This window comes from Pan paniscus, chromosome 15 (genome assembly GCF_029289425.2).
Source record: "Pan paniscus chromosome 15, NHGRI_mPanPan1-v2.0_pri, whole genome shotgun sequence".
NCBI classification, from domain to species: Eukaryota; Metazoa; Chordata; class Mammalia; order Primates; family Hominidae; genus Pan; species Pan paniscus.
The window spans coordinates 42,847,373-42,866,351 of NC_073264.2; the positions used below are offsets into that span (position 1 = coordinate 42,847,373).

Consider the following 18,979-nt stretch of genomic DNA (forward strand, 5'->3'; position numbering starts at 1 on the left):
GCAGCCAGCTTGGATTTCTCCTCAGAAAATGAGATTTTCTTTTTTATTGCATTGTCAGGCTGCAAATTTTCAGAACTTTTATGTTCTGCTTCCCCTGTAAAACTGACTGCCTTTAACAGCACACAAGTCACCTCTTCAGTGCTTTGCTGCTTAGAAATTTCTTCTGCCAGATACCCTAAATCATCTCTATCAAGTTCAAAATTCCACAGATCTCTAGGGCAGGGGCAAAATGCTGCCAGTCTCTTTGCTAAAACATAGCAAGAGTCACCCTTATTCCAGTTCCCAACAAGATCCTCATCTCCATCTGAGACCACCTCAGCCTGGACTTTACTGTCCATATCCCTATCAGCATTTTGGGCAAAGCCATTCAACAAGTCTCTAGGAAGTGTGAAACGTTTCCACATTTTCCTGTCTTCTGAGCCATCCAAAATGCTCCAACCTCTGTCTGTTACCCAGTTCCAAAGTTGCTTCCACATGTTCAGGTATCTTTTCAGCAGCACCCCACTCTACTGGTGCTAATACACTGTTACATTAGCAAATAAATTTCACCATGCATTTTGAAGGGGATATTCAAACCATAGCACTCTGGTTTTGTTTGATTTTCTTTCTGTCTTCTCTCCTTCAAGTCAGAGCCCACCATGGAATCCTTGTTCTGATAGAATTACTTTTCTATGCTGTATTTTCTAATAGAGTCTTTCAACCTTTGTTTTTCGTCAAACCAATGTATTTTCTAAATCGTGTCCTCCTTTACTGCTATAAAAACCACACAGGCTCATGATAGCAATGGTCATTTTTAAATTTCTTTTAACGAATCTAAGCTTATAGGTTAGCATTTTAAGTTGTCCATGTTTATAAATAAAAAAGAATGTAAACGGTGAAGATTCTACCTAGAAGTTATGGACGTCGTGGTTGCCCTCCCAACTCCACACTCACCCTCTATTACATCCCATCTAATTGTCTTAGGCAAAACATGTTTGATCTTTCAGTCTTGCAGGAATGGCTTAGAGTAGGCTTGGATGGATCAATGCATATTGAAGATATTCTTTCCTCAATATGTTCAGTAAGTCTATTTCTTGTGTTTAAATGAAAGCTATGAAAGCTAATTTTTTCCATGTCTTGCTAGATGTAAACACTGAAACACATAGTTTTAAATTGCCACCTACATGGTGAAGCACCAGCCTTAGAGTAAAATTGACCCTGTGCACTTGAGGAGGGTTACGAAACTTGGATCCATGATGAAATTCCTGAGTCTCTCTGACCTTTGCTGAAGCCCATTCTCACCACAGCTTCCACTTTTGTTGACCAATAGTTTCTCTTATTGTTTTAAACCAGCTAAAGTTGGGTATTCTGTAACTTATGGTCAGACCCATCTTAAGGGTTACACTAGTTTTTATCATTGAGTGTCTACACTGTGTTAAATCCTGAGGCTGACATTTTACATACTGTATAACTCTAGTGAACATTGCTAAAGGTAAATTCTCTCAATCTCAGCAGTCCTACAAATTTCCCCAAAAAGAGAAGTCTTTTTCCTGGTGTCTTCAGTCTCAAACCTCTTATTTATTTTAGAAAAGGGTGGTAGGCCAAAAGTTACTAGACAGGTTTTAGACCATGTATATTATAAATCCTACACCCATGGGCTAGCTCTTCACTATGGAATATAAGTATGCTTCTCATTTTTTGTGTTGTTCTTAGCTTAGGTGAAGCTAAGAACCTATGGAGACTTTTTGTCTCCAAAACCAAGACAGAAAGTGTCCTAGCATCTTGTTTTACATAGATAAAATGTAGCTACATTGTAATGCATGTAGTGGAAAAATAACTGGACTCTATTAAAATAATTGGCTATGGTCTTGGCATCTTCTCTTATTAACTAAGTGACCTTGGAGAAGTTACTTGACATCTCTAAGCCTTAGGTTCCTCATCTGTCAAAAGGAAATATCATATCTATTTGTAATGCCTGACAAATAGATTTACAATAATATGATTGTTGAATGTAATTGTAGAATATGCACTTCTCCGTCTTGCAATTTAAAATATCACCAGTACAAGTGATAACTGAGCTTATTGAAATTAGCCAACTATACCATTAAGTGTCATATTAAGTACCTGTTCTTTGATTTGTTTGACATGGATTAAAAAGGGCAGAGAAATATCTCTTTAGCTACTAACAGGCAGAAATTCTAGTTATTATAACCATTTTAAGCCTATATTTTACATGTACTTACCTATTGTTCATGTTTTTAAATTAAAAGATAAGATTTTTCACTTTTAGAATTTACATATTTTGAATTAGTTTCTCATGCCACCTGCATATGGGAAAGCTCTCCATGTTAGATGAGGTAGACAGCATAGTCAGTTCCCTCAAATACATCTCACGTCTTCCTGACTGCCTGTTTATTTAGGCAATTGGCCAAAAACTCCACATCTCGGCCCTGATTCATCTACGCTAAATCTAAGCTAAATCTCACCTGCCTTATTAGCCATTGGCTCAGAAACTCAGCTTTAAACACTTTAGTGATTGACATTAAACTGGTGATAGGTACTGCTTTATAGGTACCTATGTATGGGGCATTAACAGGGATGGAAGTTTATTTTTCATAGTTAGAAAGAGGCATTTGCCACCTCTCTTGCAGCAAATAGGAATGAGGAAGCCAATGCTAGCTTCCTCTTGTGACTGTAAGACAGGAAGCCATTGAACAACCACAGAAGGAGGCAGCATTAAGAGGAAGCTGAACACTCTGGATTACAGAGTACCAGAAAAGAAAAATCTGGGGTGATTCATCACTTTTGTGAACTGTCCTTTCTCTGGAATCCCAGAATTGTCAGTCATTAGAATCTTTGTCTTTAATTATCATGCAAAACACGAAAAGAGACCTCATATAAAGGAATGTGTTCATTATTTTACTCTCATCCTGGCTGTGGGTACTCAAATCATTGAAAAGGGGCTTATATATCTATTTATGAAATATGATGTCTATTTGTTCCATTTAGGCTTTCCATTTTAGCAAGAGTAGTACATTTTAAGTAAGTGGTTTATTATTTTTAGACTGATAACATTTTAGATATATGATATATTTTAAATATAAAAATGATGACTACTGCGTCCTTTTATATTCATATTGTGTGGTATTTTAATATATGTTATACATATGTATATTTTAAGAAATTGTTGTTGAAATTATCCTATTGTAATAGTTATTATTGCAAGTCACTCACATAGCAACCTTTATTTCTTACTACTGTTTTTACTATGCCAACACTTAACACACTTAATCTCATAAGCTTCAGATTACCTCTAATGCAACTTCACTGCATTCTGTCTAATCACTTTCTTGTTTCTGACATAGATAAATATTTCTCAAATCATTTTACTCTTTTCATCTTTTAAGATTTTGATATATACTTCAAAATTTTGATAGATTTTGAGATGTGTGTGTATATATATGTGTGTGTGTATATATATATATATATCTGAACTCACTCTCCATATATATATATATTTCCCTTTGGATATATACCCAGTTATGCGATTGCTATGTTAGAAAATTAATTACTTTGAGACCTTTCTAACTTTTTGATGTAGGTGTTTAGAGCTATAAACTTTCCTCATATATGTATATCTGAACTATCTCTCCATATAGAGAGGTATAGATATTTTTCTCTGTATGTATTGATTTACTTAATAATTTTAACTTTCATTTTAGATTCATGGGGTACATTTGCAGGTTTGTCATATGAGTATATTGTGTGTTGCTGAGGTTTGGGATATGAATGATCCTGTCACGCAGCTAGTGAGTATTGTACTCAATCATTAGTTTTTCCCTCATCCATCCCTTTAATTCTAGTAGTCCCCCGTGTCTATTATTGCCACCTTAATGTCCATGAGTACCTAATGTTTAGCTCCCAATTGCAAGTAGAACATGTAATTTACTTAGGATAATGGTATCTAGCTCCATTCATGTTGCCACAAAAGACATGATTTCATATTTATGGCTGCATAGTATTCCATGATGTATATGTACCACATTTTCTTTATCCAGTCCACTGTTGATGAGCACCTAGGTTGATTCCATGTCTTTGCTATTGTTAGTAGAACAGCAATGAACATAAGAGTAAACGTGTCTTTTCAGCAGAATGATGTATTTCCCTTTGGATATATACCCAGTAATGCGATTGCTAGGTTAGAAAATTAATTTGAGATCTTCCTAACTTTTTGATATAGGTGTTTAGGGTTATAAACTTTCCTCTTAACACTGCTTTCACTGTATCTCCTATATTTTGGTTTGTTGTGTCTCTGTTTTCATATATTTCAAATAAATATTTGTTTTCTGCCTTAATTTCATTGTTTACTCAGAAGTTATTCAGGAGCAAGTTGTTTAATTTCCATGTGCTTGTGTGGTTTGGGGAAACTATTTTATATTGATATATATTTTTATTTCACTATGGTCTGATAATGTGGTTGGTGTCATTTTGATTTTTTTAAAATTTATTGAGACTTGCTTTATGGCCAAACATAATGTTGATCTTGGAGAATGTTTTGTGTGTAGATGAGAAGGATGTATATTCTCTTGTTGATAAGTGGAGTGTCCTATAGATGTCTGTTAGATACAATTGGTCAGTGTTGTATTCAAGTCCAGAATTCCTTTGTTAGTTTTCAGCATCAATGTTCTATCTAATGTTGTCAGTAGGGTCTTGAATTCTCGTACTATCATTCTGTGGCTCTGTAAGTCTTTTCATAGGTCTAGAAGTAGTTGTTTTATTAACCTGGGTGCTCCAGTGGTGGGTGCATATATATTTAGAATAGTTAAGTACTCTTGTTGATTTCAACTGTTTGTCATTATGTAATGTTCTTCTTTGGCTTTATTAAATCATTGTTTAAAGTTTATTTTATCTGATCTAAGAATAGCAACTCCTTTTTTTTCCATTTGAGTGACAGATCTTTCTCCAACACTTTACTTTGAACCTATGGTTGTCATTATGTGTGAGATGGGTTTCTTAAAGACAGCAGATGGATGAATCTTGCTTTTTAATCTGACTTGCAATTCTGTGCCTGTTAAATGGGGCATTTAGATCATTCACATTCAAGGTTAATATTGATATGTGAGGTTTAATCTTGTTGTGAAGTTGCTAGCTTGTTGCTTTGTAGTTTCTATTGTGTCGTTGCCTTATAGGCTCTGTGGCCTATGTACTTAAGTGTGTTTTTGTGGTAGCAGGTATCATGCTTTCATTTCCATGTTTAGAACTCCCTTAAGAATCTTCTTTAAGGCTGATATAGTGATAATGAATTTCCTTAGTGCTTGCTTGACTAGAAAAAAAATGTGTCTCCTTTGTTATGAAGCTTAAATGGTGGTATATGATATTCTGGGTTTTAATTTCTTTTCTTTAAGAATGCTGAAAAAAGGCCTCCAGTCTCTTCTGGCTTATAAGATTTATGCAGAGAAGTCTCCTGTTAGCCTGATGGGATTCCCTTTGTATGTAATCTAGCCTTTTTCTCAAGCTACCTTTTAGATTTTTTCTTCAGGGTTAGCCACGGACAGTCTGGGGACTATGTGTCTTGGTGATGTATATTTTGTACAGTATCTCACAGTTCTTCTCTGGGTTTCCTGTATCTGGATGTTTACCTCTTTAGCAAGATTAGGGAAATTTTCTTGAATTAATCCCTCAAATATGTTTTCCAAGTTGTTTACTTTTTTTGTTGATTCCAAAAATGCCGATAATTTGTAGGTTTGGTTGCTTTACATAATTCTATATTTTTTGAAGACTTTGTTCATTTTTTAAAATTATTTTTTCTTAATTTTTGTCTAGTTTGGCTAGTTTGAAGGTCCAGCTCCAAGCTCTGAAATTCTTTTTTTCTATTTGATCCAGTCTAGTAATAAGTGTTTCAATTATATTTTGAAATTCCTTAAGTTTTTCAATTTCAGAAATTCTGATTGATTTCTTTTTAAAATGTTTATGTCTTCCTTCATTTCCTGGATTGATATAGAAGTTTCTCCATGTTGATTTTCAACCTTGTCTTGGGTCTCTTTGAGTTTCTTTGCAATCCATGCTTTTGAATTCTTTATCTGTCATTTCTGAGTTTCCATTTTGGTTAGTGACCGTTACTGGAGAGCTAGTGTGATCCATTGGTTGTTTCACTGCATTCAGATTTTTCATGGTTCCAGAATTCTTGTTCTGATTTCTTATATGGAGACACTAGAACTTCTATTTTTTATAATCATTTTCATATGTGAATAATTTTTTTTCTTTTTCTTTCTCTCCCTATAATAAAATACGGTGTTTTTTTTTTCTTTCTCTTTCCCTTTTCCCTTTGTCCCCACTCCAGGGTGTGATTGTAAAGAATGTTGGGAAGAGTCTTTTTGCTTTGCCTCTATAGCCCTATGCATTTCAGCAGATTTTATATTGGGCTGTGCAGTTCATCCTACAAGTCAGTAAATGATTCTTATGGGTAAGTGCCAGATGTGGCCAATGTGGCTGCGTATATACTTAATTCTTGTTTACTGGGAGCTCTCTGTTCCCTCAGACAATGGGCTGATTCATGGAATACACAATGTTCTGTGCTCCTAAGGTGGGGGACAAGATGGGTGGGGCCAGGTTGGGCAGGTCCACCTACAGTTTCCCTGCTGGCAGGCGCAAGCACCAGTGCCAAGGGAGAATCAAATGGGTAGCCACCAAGCACCCAGAAGTGTGCCTAGGCTTGAAGCTGGGAAACCTCCTTGGCCCCAAGCTCTCTGCATAGTAGGTGGGGGTAGCCTCAACTCCTAATCCAGGAGAGTGAGTGCTCCAGATAGCTGGAAATTTGCATGGGTGTGAGGTGTAGAAGACCCCAGTGCAGCACGATCGCTCCACAAGAATGGCGGGGTGCCTCAGGCTGCTGAACCAGGCAAGCGGATACTCCTAATGCCTGGAAATCTGCGTGGATGTGAATTGGAGAGGGCCTCCCTGTACCAGGATCTCTGCACAGAAAGGGTGGTGTGGCTCAGGCTGCTGAGCCAGGCAAGCAGATGCTTAGAATGCCTGGAAGTCTACTTTGGTGTAAAGTGGAGAGGGCCTCCCTGTACCAGGATCTCTACACAGAAAGGGTGGTGTGGCTTGGGCTACTGAACCAGGCAAGCAGGTTCTCAGAATGCCTGGAGCTCTGACCAAGTATGAGGAAGACAGGGCCTTCTTGCACCAAGATTTCTGCACAGGAAGGATGGGACAGCTCAGGCTGCTAGTTCATGTTAGCGGATGTCCCAAATGCCTGGTGATCTTCCCAGGAGTGGAGCAGAGGGCACCCTGCTGCACCAGGATCTCTGGGGAGCAGGCTAGGGCATCCAGCAATGACACACACAGACTGGTTCCAGGTCCCCAAGCTGACTCTTGCTGCAAATCTCGTTGCCCAGGAGAAACCAGAGCTGCAGCAGCTCTTCTCCTGTCCCAGGCCTGTGACCATGGAGAGCACAATTCTAGCACCTACTACTGAGCCACTTTTCACAGTTCTGAGTGTGAAGGCCCCTACCCTACTCCAGATTAAGAACTCTAGTCTCTGGCCTGAAACTAAAATGCCTGTGCCATCATAATGCCATGTCACCAAAGAATGACTGACTTTGTATACACCTGGATTAAAAATTGTGTCCTGTTCTTGGTCCTGGGTCTGGGTTAAACACCTGACACTTTTCATGGTATCTTTCCCTCTCACTGTCTGTAAGCCTATCTCCAAGTTAGCTCCAGGGCTGGAGAGAAACAAAATGTTCTCCCTTGGCCTCGAATTCCGTGTGATAAGATGAGTCACAAAAGGAGGTTCTGTGCCTCTCTCACGTACTGGGGCTACACTCACTTTTATCAGCCAAATGCTGTCATGGGATCTGTCTACCCATCTCTTCTCCTTCTTGAGATCTGGAGTGTCCTTCATGATTCCAATTTTCTTTCTCAAAATACAACTGACAGAGTTGATCTTTATGTACTATCTTGCTGTTTTCAAGTGGCATGCTAACATCCCCTGATATTCCATCTTGGGAAAAAAAAACTAAAATGACTTTGAAACATTAGAAAGCACCCCTAATTTTCACAGTTAGCGTGACTGAAAGAACCATTTACATTTAGAGCACAAGGTTTTTTTCAGACCAACAAATTTACAAACTAAAAACCTTTGAAACACATTAAGATATTTATATGTCATTACCAATTAGCTAATACCTTTAGCTAAAATATATTCTAAAATGCTGCACTGAAGACTGAAATAATTTGCATTTGAGATCTAAAAACTGTTCATAAGCTCGTATGAATGAATTTATATTAATTAAAACTACAAGGCCATATTAAGTTATGGTTGTTTTAAGTAGCAAAATGGCCAGTGTAGTTATTTTTATCTTTGTGTAATATAATAAGTATAAATATTTTCAAGAATGTGTTATGACTAATACATAATATAGAATGTAATAACCTGGAAAATTATTGTATGTGATAATTATTAATTTTAATCTTTAAATGTTTACATCTTTACACCTCAACCCCCCCTTATGAGAATCATGTCAGTTCTTCATTCATCTTTGTCCCACAGCCATAATAAAAGTCTCATTTATTTTTCCTACTCTTTGAACTTTCTATTTCAAACTTTGGTAATCGGTTACTACCTTTCAAAAGCCTTGTCGATTTTGAAGGACTATATTCCCTTATTTTTTGTCCATTTTGTCAGATTATCCTTTTTTTTAACAGAGCTGAATTGTTACATTTATTGGCCCTGTTGAAGTGAAAAACCACTAGGATATTTTGCCTTGGGGCTATGTATTTTCCCTTTCTTGTTTCTTAGTAAATAGGAGCCTAGTACTAGAAATTGAGTTATTGGCCCATCGCCTTACATTAATTCTCTCATTTATGCTTTATTACTACTTTAACAAGGTGCCTAGAGTTAGGATTCACATTTTAGGTGTGGCGAACTTGAGGCTTAAAAATGTTGCTATCATCCTTAGGTGACATTGCTATTAAGAGGAGGACTCAGGATAAGAACGTGGGGCTAGCTGACTTTGGAATCCTTGCTTTAACGCTCGTGTTTTCTGCTTCACATTTGCTTGCATGGCTTCATCTGCTGTTTGGAGATAGTTGACATTTCACTGCATCTTGATTCACAAGTTTTATTTCTGTATATCATGTGGTAGTTAGATCAGGACTAGAGAGATATCTTCTTGTCTCTTCTAACCTTACTGGCTATTGTCCACTGCCCGACAGATGAAAACTAGTCATCTGTCTGAAAACTATAAGCCAGAAGTCATTCTTAATTCCATAGTTGTTGTACCATATTTTTGGGGCCAGAACATTTCTTTAATGTATACATCTTGTACCCTCAACCAAATCTGTTTGTTAGGAGTTGGTAAATATTTGCCAGAATTACTGTAAATTGCCACATATGTGTAATTATTACAGAGTGCTTCTGATCAAATAATATTTCTAAGTCTCCACTGAACCAGATTGCTTTACTTCATGAAGTCTTTTAAGATCTTCCAGGCTGTGTATGTCTGTTTCATAATATATATAGATTCCTGAATGCAGAAGACATGCTCTTTTCTGGAGTAACCAGTATTTACTTTTAACTCTCCAATTTTATATTTATTTGCTTTCTCTTATACTAAGGTAAAAAACATGTTGGAAAATGTTACTGTTCAAAGTGTTTACCTCTTATCTCCTAAACAGGAAATTATGATTCATTTGTTTTAAATTTCTCATCAGTTATTTATTTGGTAGTATTTTTCCTAGTTTTTAAACATGATTGCTCTCAGAAACCTAAGCATATAGTATCAAGTACGATTGATGATCACAACACATTAATTGGATAAAAAGGGGATCATGTTACTTAAGTAGCTTGGCTTACAATTGGCCATAGAACTGTTCCTATTTGGAGCTCAAAAGTATGATACATAGTCTTTGTTCCTTCAATTATTATTTTTTCATTATCTACGCTCTAATTTTGCTATCTGGTAAACCTTGTTGTTCAGAGGGATCCAGGGAACTTTCATCATTGCTTGCCTTTCCTATAAACTGCGTTCATTTTTCCTTTCCAATTTGTGTCAATTAAAACTTTCCTAAGTTATAATTTGGTGGAACTTAATCTTTGTTAAATAACAAATATACTGTATGAAAGATAACTCTTGCTAAACTGCATCAGAGGAAGTAACACCCGTGCATCCTTCCAGGATATTCTACAAATAATAACTAAACTAAAATAATGTTTATAATGCCTGAATTTTCATAGGAGCATTATGATGCTGAAACTAAAGACCAATGTGCCTCTGAAAACCCATATGAACAGTAGTCTGTTCTACTTAGTCATACCTACTCCATGAACAAAATAATGGTTCATATATTTTTTTTTCTATTTTTTTTTGACTTTTTAATGGCCATCACAGAAATCTGTCACTCTGAAACAGTTTTCTCTGTTACAGGTGGTTCAAAAGTATAAAGCACATTATTCATTATAGTTAAACTGCTGACTGTGTAAACATACATATTTACTAAAACGACTAAAATGGGTAATATTTTAATAGATCATTGATAGATATTTAGTAAAAACACTAAATCAACATAATGCTCACCAGAGCAATATAGGACTATAGTAAGAGTGTAGACAAAAGGCTGTAATTGTATGTATATATTAACATTTTATGTAAAATTATTTACTTTCAGTTTCTTTAACAGTTATTTTTTGTTTCTTACCCTTAATATGAATTTTGTTGCAAAATGAGGTCATAACATCTTGGTGTTTTATGAAACTTGTGCACTATGCAATTTAGTCAGTGCTTATACATAGGTGAGACACTTCCATTTGAAGATGGAATCACCATTGACCTTTTACAGTGACAAAACTTTTTACTAATCATTTATTTGAGGGTAATGACTTCACATATGTGTGGAAGAATATAATCTTAATGTTGGAAACTAATTTAAAAGTCATTTGTATGTTAAAACAGTGAACTATTTACTGGTAACTATCTTAAACGACAGTTAGTATTAAAACCAGTGCTTTATAAACATCAAATCAGCAATTGAGGTAAAACAGCCAGTCAGCCAGGCCTCATGGCTCCAAGTTGTAATCTTAGCAGTTTAGTAGGCAGAGGCAGGAGGCTTACTTGAGCCCAGGAGTTTGAGACCAGCCTGGGCAGCAAAGCAAAAATCCGATCTCTATAAATAAATAAATAAATAAATAAATAGGAAAGAAAAAAAATTAGCCAGTCATGGTGGCACACTTGTGTAGTTCTAGCTACTCAGAAGGCTAAGCAGGGAGGATTGCTTGAGCCTAAGAGTTTGAGGCTGTAGTCAGGTGTGATTCTGCCACTTCACTCCAACATAGACCAAAGAGTGAGACCCTGTCTCTAAAATAAAATAAATATATTTTTAAAATAAAATAAATAGTCAACATCATCAAGCAGCATGTATAATACAAAATAATAAGAGTAATAATAAAAACAAATAAATAGAAACAATTTCAACAAAACATTTGAACTGGAGTCTGAAATGTATGGATCTTAGTTCTGGCAGTACCTTTGGCTGTATATGTGACTTTGAGCCAAAATACTTTTATTTTCTGCATTTATAAAATATTCCAACTATGAAAGTTAGGTGAGTATTGAGTAGTACATGAAGGTGGGAGTGGTAGAGGATTACTAAATTGCTAAATAATCTGAAATGCAAATGCCTTCTCACCCTTGAGTGTAAATTCTCCAGAGAGGTCAGTTGCAGATGGGAAAAAATTTGTCTGTTTTGTTTTCATGACACTGCATTAACATACACCCATGCTTATTTTCAGGTTTCTGCTCATTCAATGGGAAAATTCTGGTAATGATTTTGGCAATATCACTCCTGTTGGGGGTGGTTTCCAAAATCTAAAGGGCTGTATTTCACTTTGAGCAATCTTCCATTAGTCATATTTATTGGATAAACTTGGCCAGGTCAGCAATCACTAAAAGCACACGCAAACAAATTTAGTTGGTGTTGCTTCTGTTTGAAGAAAACACAAATAAGGTAGGCTGTAACTATCTCTTTGAGAGTTACAGACTAACAACTTAAAAAATCTATAATCCAGAGAAGAAAAGACTAAATATAATTGCTCAGCAAAAAAGTTTACGTGTCTGAGCCTCCTATAGATAGATCATCTTAATGAGTCCAAAGACTCTCAAGGGAAAAGAAAACACACACATCTTTGTCTTTCCATTTCAAAAATGACGGAAGTCTTTCAAGTATGAAAAATAAAGCAAATTGAAACCATCTCCTATCTGTCTTTTAATAAAACAAGAGTGAAAGATACTGCATAATCTTTGTAAATGTTTGTAAATCCTTTAACTCTCAGATTTCTTTTGTAATTAAGATTAGAATCTATTCAATTCATCTAACTTTCTCTCCTAATTCTTTATCATTAAGAGAATTCATCAAGGCTACCACATAAGAATGGGAAAGATTCCAAATTTTATAGCTGCCTTCTATCTTGAAGCCAAAACATTTTATGAGTCTCTTGGTTCTAATGTTCTTAACTCAGTTGAGTGTCTGAGCATTTTAGATGAGAGACATTTTTATCACTTTGACAGAAATGGCATCTTTAATTTTAATGGCTCCATCAAAAATTGATCAAGCATGTTGTTTTTGTGAGTCCTTTTAGAAATGAATTCACTAACCAACAATTTTAAAGATTCATCCATTTTTGTTTAAAAACGCCCCTTCAGCTCACTACATGAACTATTTATTCACAGATGGCATCTTTTAAAAATAAATCTGAATTGTGTTTTGAAACCCAGAACCAAGGTTTCCAACAATGAGCTCAGTTTTTGCAGTTAATCAATCATTCAGTCACACCATCTGATGTGGTTTGAACATTTGTCCTCTCCAAATCTCATGTCGAAATGTGATTACCAGTGTTGGAGGTGGAGCTTTGTGGGAGGTGGTTGGTTTAGGGGGTCAGATCCCTTGTGAATGGCTTAGCACCATTGCCTTGGTGATGGATAAGTTATTGCCCAGTTTGTTCACACAAGAGTTGGTTATTTAAAAGAGTGTAGCACCTCCCTTATTTCTCTCTCTTGCTCCCATTCTTGCCATATGACATCCCTCCTCCCCACTTCACCTTCCATTATGACTATAAGCTTCCAGAAGCCTGCAATAGAAGCAGATGCCAGCACCACACTACCCATACTCCCTGTAGAACCATGAGCCAATTAAACCTCCTTTCTTTATAAATTATAAATTTCTTTATAAATTTACCAGTCTCAGGTATTCCTTTATAGTAACACAAACAGAGTAATACAACATTATAGTATTACCTATCCTCATTTTCATAAACAATCGTTTCCTATTCTATACAGGAAAGAATACATTATTTTGAGTGACAATGCTTTTGTAATTTCAAACCTTTTAAAAATAATTCTTGCATATATTTTGATATCTTAATTCTTGTACACATTTATATCTTAAGTAGTTCTATGGAAGGCATGATTTTAAAAAAATGAAGTTTTGTTTTTGCACCCCTCTTTTAAAATAAATATGTCCAAGTTAATGCATTCTGTACCTATAATATTCATTTTTTTTAAAAAATACTCAAATATTTAGCAATGGTTTTGGAGTTTTAAATATTTTAAAGTATACATGATTATTAGGGGAAAATTTAAGAAAGCAACACTTTGTTGCCAATTAGGTGAAGAATAATTTATTTAAAGAGATAGTTTACTGGAAGAATTAGTATTAAAAATTTTAATTGTTGAAACCAAATCGTATATAAACTGCAACCTAAAACATTAGAAGTAATGTTCTGTATATAATCTATACATGTTTGCCAAAATTCTGTTTCTGGTATTTTAACATAGCAATTGTTTTTCTGTTCATAAATAAAGATGAAAATGTTTATTGCAAATTATCAGTTATTTATTATCTCATTACAAATGCAAATAAAACCATAGACAAAAATAGACTGCTTTTAAATGGCTGTCTTCTAATTTTCACCTTGTATTACAAAGATGATATGAACTACTAAACTATATTATTTAAAAATAAATAAAGGTCCTTATCATTTATCACCCCTACAGTAAATATTGAACAAAACAACCATGTCTCTATTCCTTTCTAGTCTTTGATAATATGCAAACTTACTTTTATCAATGTTGCTAAATTTTGAACACTTTAGTGGCAATGCACTTTGCTAGATTTAGAATATAATGGACTTGCAAGGAGATGCATATTGTTTTATATTTCAGGGAGCCTAAAATGTGATTTACAAACCATTCTTATGAGTCCAGAAAGGATTTCCACAGGAAATGTAGTTTGAGTGTGAACTTGATGTTTAGAAGTAGTTATAAAAAAGGCATAGATAATATCAGTTTTGTACGTTAACACATATTATATAATTTTCATTTTTAATGACTATATAGTGTTCAAGTCATCTCTATTTTACGTAATGATTTTTCTGTTTTAGAGCCTTGGTTCTTTTCAGTCCTTTAATTTGCCATTATACGTATGTCTAATAGAATATATATGTATATATCTGTATGATTTTATTAAAATAAAGCCACCAAAATGGTATGGTTTTGTTAACAAAAGATGAGAGTTTAAAAAAAAAATAGAGAATTTGAAGTTGCCTTTCCTTTCTCCGATCATTGGTAATGTCTTAATTTATGCCTATATATGTTAATTGAATGAAAGGTTCTCATCTGCTCATTTGATGGGTAGTACCCAATGGAGTGATCTATACTAAATGGGCTTTTGGCATCTAGATGTTCATTTTTAAAAACAAAAGGAAATTTTGTAGTTATATATTTCAAGACTCTTAATATCTAAGATGTTTAATGATGCAATGTTAATAAATTTTTCTTATGGACAATGACAACAACAATAAAAAAGTGTGAGATAATTGAGTCTAGGACCAAAGTCTCATCACACACCAACTGTAGGTCTTCGTCACTCTATTTTCCTTTTGTCCATGGTTAAAATTATCTAAATCATTTGGGTTTTTATTTATATTTTCAGATCATATGAATTTAGGGGATCTTTTTTTTCACATAGAGTATCTGAAATGCTCTCTCTCTCTCTCTTTTTAAATTTGTCACAAACTTAACCAGATTTGATATTTTCAAAGGTAAGTCCCATTCTTGGCTACCTTCTGTGTTCTTCAGTCTCTTGTGCTAACTCTTCACTGATATTATCTTATTTAATTTTCATGTAAAATCTGTGAGATAAAATAATAGGTGCTTAGGTAAAATGACTTTCTAATAATCATAAAGCTAATAAATGATAGAATCAAATTTTAAAATATCCCTCTTTCTAGTATAGTGTTTATGCAGTCTTGCATCAGACAGATCTGTATGGAGTTCCATTCTTGCTACTTCCACCATTCTACCCTAAAATTGTCACCTATAGCCTGCACTATGGAAATCATCCCCTAACTGATTTCTCTGCTTCAATTTTAGCCATCATTAGCCAGAAAAATATTTGTAAAAATATAAATTTGATCATGTAATCCATTGTTGATGTTTTCCCTTCTTTATCTCCTTCAGATATTTGAGCTAAATTTACATGATAAAGAGTTAGCTAGGCAAAGAAGAGGAATTAGGATATTCCAAATTGGCGGTGCAGATGCCTCACATATCCAAAAGGCAAGTTTGCTTGAAGATTTGCAAGTATAATTAGAGAGTTGAAGTCATTTTTTAAAGTATATGTTTTAGCAGGTGATTCTGGAATGATGGCATAGTGAGAAGCACCAGAAATCTGTCTTCTCATCCAGACAACAAATTTACTTTCAGAATATGTCTGATATAACTGTACTGAAACTCTGAAGCCTATTGAAGTCTTGAAACTTCTGAAAGAAGGATTGGACAGTAAATTGTAGTTAATTTTGATCTTCCACTTCAGCTACCCATCCCCTGCACCCAGTTCCAGGGCAGCCAGCTGTGTACATGTTCCTAGAGCAGCATGCATACAGCTTGGGGAAGCCAGAATGTGCAAAAACGACTCTCAAATATCAGGATCTGTGTTCTGATTATTGATTGCTGATTTTGATGATTATGACGAGGCAGTGGCCGTTATTGTTGCACCAACCCCTATTGTTGTAAGTCTTCTGCTTCTGGCTGAGGTGACTTCAAGGGGATTTAAGAGGCTGGTGCCTTGTTCCCACTTTTATTTTTGCCTTTGTCTCATTTTGGGAGCCAGACATTGATAACTAAAATATTTTTTAAAAATACATATATTAGGTAAATTAAGAAGTAACCACACTTGCCAAGGGGAAGTTACAGGCTTAAATAAGACATGAAAACACCTTAAGTTTACATTTCAGGCGAACTCTGCAACAGAGACAGCCTACAACAATCAAAACAAAACATAAACAAAAAATGAAAACAAGAACAAACACTGTGGGAAAGGGATAATCTAATATTCTAGGGTTATTATATAATTAGATTCAAATGTATAGTTTTCAGAAAAATGTATAAACATACAAGGAAACAAGAAAAGATGAGACATTTCAAGAAAAAAAATTAACCAACAGAATTCCTGATGGCAGATCTACTAGACAAAAAAAAAATCTGTATTAAAAATACTCAAAGAATTAAAGGAACACATTGAAACGTCAACACAATTATATGTGAACAAAGTAGAAAAATCAATAAATTTACAGAAAACCTAACGAGAAACAAAAAATATCTTATAGCTAAAAAGTACCAGAAAAGAAAAGAAAAAAATTCACTAGAGGGATTTATAGAAAGATTTCATCAGGCTGGAGAAAGAATGAGCAAACTTGAAGATAGAGCATTAAAAATTGTAGTCTTAGGAAAAGAAAGTTAAAAAAACCAGATTGAACAAAAGGACCATTGGTATGTCATCAAGGAGACCAACATACACATTTTGTAGACCTAAAGAAGAGAGTTAGAAAGGAGCAGAGAGAATGTTTGAAGAAATAATGGCTGAAGGCTTTCCAAATTTGATGAAAGACATAAATATAAGCAGCTAAGAATCTCAGAGAACTCCACGTGGGATGAACTCAAAGACAGCCACACCTAAATACATTATATAATCAAACTGTTTAAAGACAAATAAATTTGAAAGCAGCATGGGAGAAGCCTGCTTATCATATGCAAACGATACTAATAAGTAACTTTGGAGGCCACAAAGCTGTGGGTTGATACATTCAGTGCTAAAAGAAAATTAAAAAAAAAAATCAACCAAGACTCCTGTATTTAACAAAACTTGTCTTCAAAAGTGACAGAGAAAGTAAAAGAATCCCAGATAAAGAAAAGCTGAAGTAGTTATTACCACTAGACCTGCCTTAAAATAAATGTTAAGGAGAGTTCTGCAGATCGAAATAAGAAGACATCAAACAGTAGGTCTCAATCAGTAAGAAGAAATAAAGATCTCAGTAAAGGTAAGTAAGTATGTGGGAAATTGTAAAAGTCATATTATTTTTAATAATTGTAACTCCACTTTTTGATTTCTCCATGATTTAGTCATGAATACATTAAAAAGCAATTACTCTAAAAGCTAATATCATTGTAACTCTGGTTGGTAACTCTAAATTTTGTTTTCTACACAATTTAAAATATTAATATATAAAAAAATTATTGATTTATGAACAATAGTTCCTTATTGATTTTTTATCTACATAAACTGCCCAGTGTTGAAAGTAGGGTATTGAAGTATTCTGTTGTTATTGTATTGCAGATCTCTTTCTTCAGTTCTATTAATATTTGCTTTATATATTCAGGTCCTCTGATGCTGTGTTTATATATGTATATATATTTTTTTCTTTTCTTTTTTTTTTTTTTTTTTTTTGTGATGGAGTTTCACTCTTATTGACCAGGCTGGGGTGCAATGGCATGATCTCGGCTCACTGCAACCTCTGCCTCCTGGGTTCAAGCAATTCTCCCGCCTCAGCCTTCTGAGTAGCCGGGATTACAGGTGCGCACCAATTTTGTATTTTTAGTAGAGATGGGGTTTCACCATGTTGGCCAGGCTGGTCTTGAACTCCTGACCTCAGGTGATCTGCCACCTCAGCCTCCCAAAGTACTGGGATTACAGGCATGAGCCACCTTGCCTGGACTGGTTATATATATATATATATATATTTAAATTTGCTGTAACTTATTGATGAATTGACCTTTTATTGTTTTATAATGACATCATTTTCTTTTGTATAGTTTTCAACTTATAGTCTATTTTATCTTATATAAGTATAGCTATCTAGCTACCCCTGCTCTCTTTTGTTTCCATTTGCATGGAATACCTTTTTTCCATTCTATTGTTTTCAGTCTCTGTGTGTGCAGAGAGGTGAAGTAAGCTTCTTATAAGCAGTATACAATGGAGTCTTGTCTTTTTTTTTAATCCACTCAGCCTCTTTATGTCTTTCAATTGTGAAATTAAATTCATTTACATTCAAAGTAATTGCTGATGGGTAAGAACTTATGCCATTTGTTCATTACATTCTGGTTAGTTTGTAGATCATTTGTTCTCTCTTCCTTTCTTGCTGTCTGCATTTTGATGAATTTCTGTAGTGGTATGCTTTGAATTATTTCATTTATCTTTTGTGTATCTAGTAAGGGTTTTGCTTGTGGTTACAATAATGCTTACATAAAATATATTGACAGATTATTTTAAGCTAATAATAACTTAACTTTGATCACTTACAAAAAAAGCTCCACTTCCCCTGACAACCAAAAAAGTGTTTTTGATGACACATGCTTATCTTTTATAGTTTGTGTTACTTAACACATTTTTGTAACTATAGTTTTTAATAGTTCTTTCTTTAAACCATCATCGTAAATATTTGATTTATTTTCTCAACATCATTACAGCATAAAAATATTCTGAGTTTTACTCGACTTATTTTTACTAATGCATTTTATATTTTTACATGTTTTTATGTCACTACATTGCAATGTTTTCCTTTAGCATGAAAAACTTTAACATTTCTTATACAAATAAATTCCTTTGGGTTTTGTCTGAAAAAGTTTTTACCATCCATTCACCTTTATTTTTATTTTTATTTTAT

The 18,979-nt window shown here is 34.5% G+C and overlaps 1 protein-coding gene across 10 annotated transcripts in view; it reads left to right on the forward strand.

The window, feature by feature from the left end:
• LRFN5 (leucine rich repeat and fibronectin type III domain containing 5) overlaps positions 1-18,979 on the forward strand; it is a 295,601-nt gene that overhangs the window by 107,070 nt on the left and 169,552 nt on the right. Inside the window, exon 1 of one of the 10 annotated variants that reach the window (XM_063596061.1) lies at positions 14,578-17,356. The exons of 8 other annotated variants lie outside the window; for them this stretch is intronic. The gene's annotated coding sequence lies outside the window, so the exon portion shown is untranslated. Of the gene's footprint in view, positions 1-14,577; positions 17,357-18,979 lie in introns of those variants that run through there. One more of the 10 variants, XM_055097540.2, reaches the window with a different exon arrangement.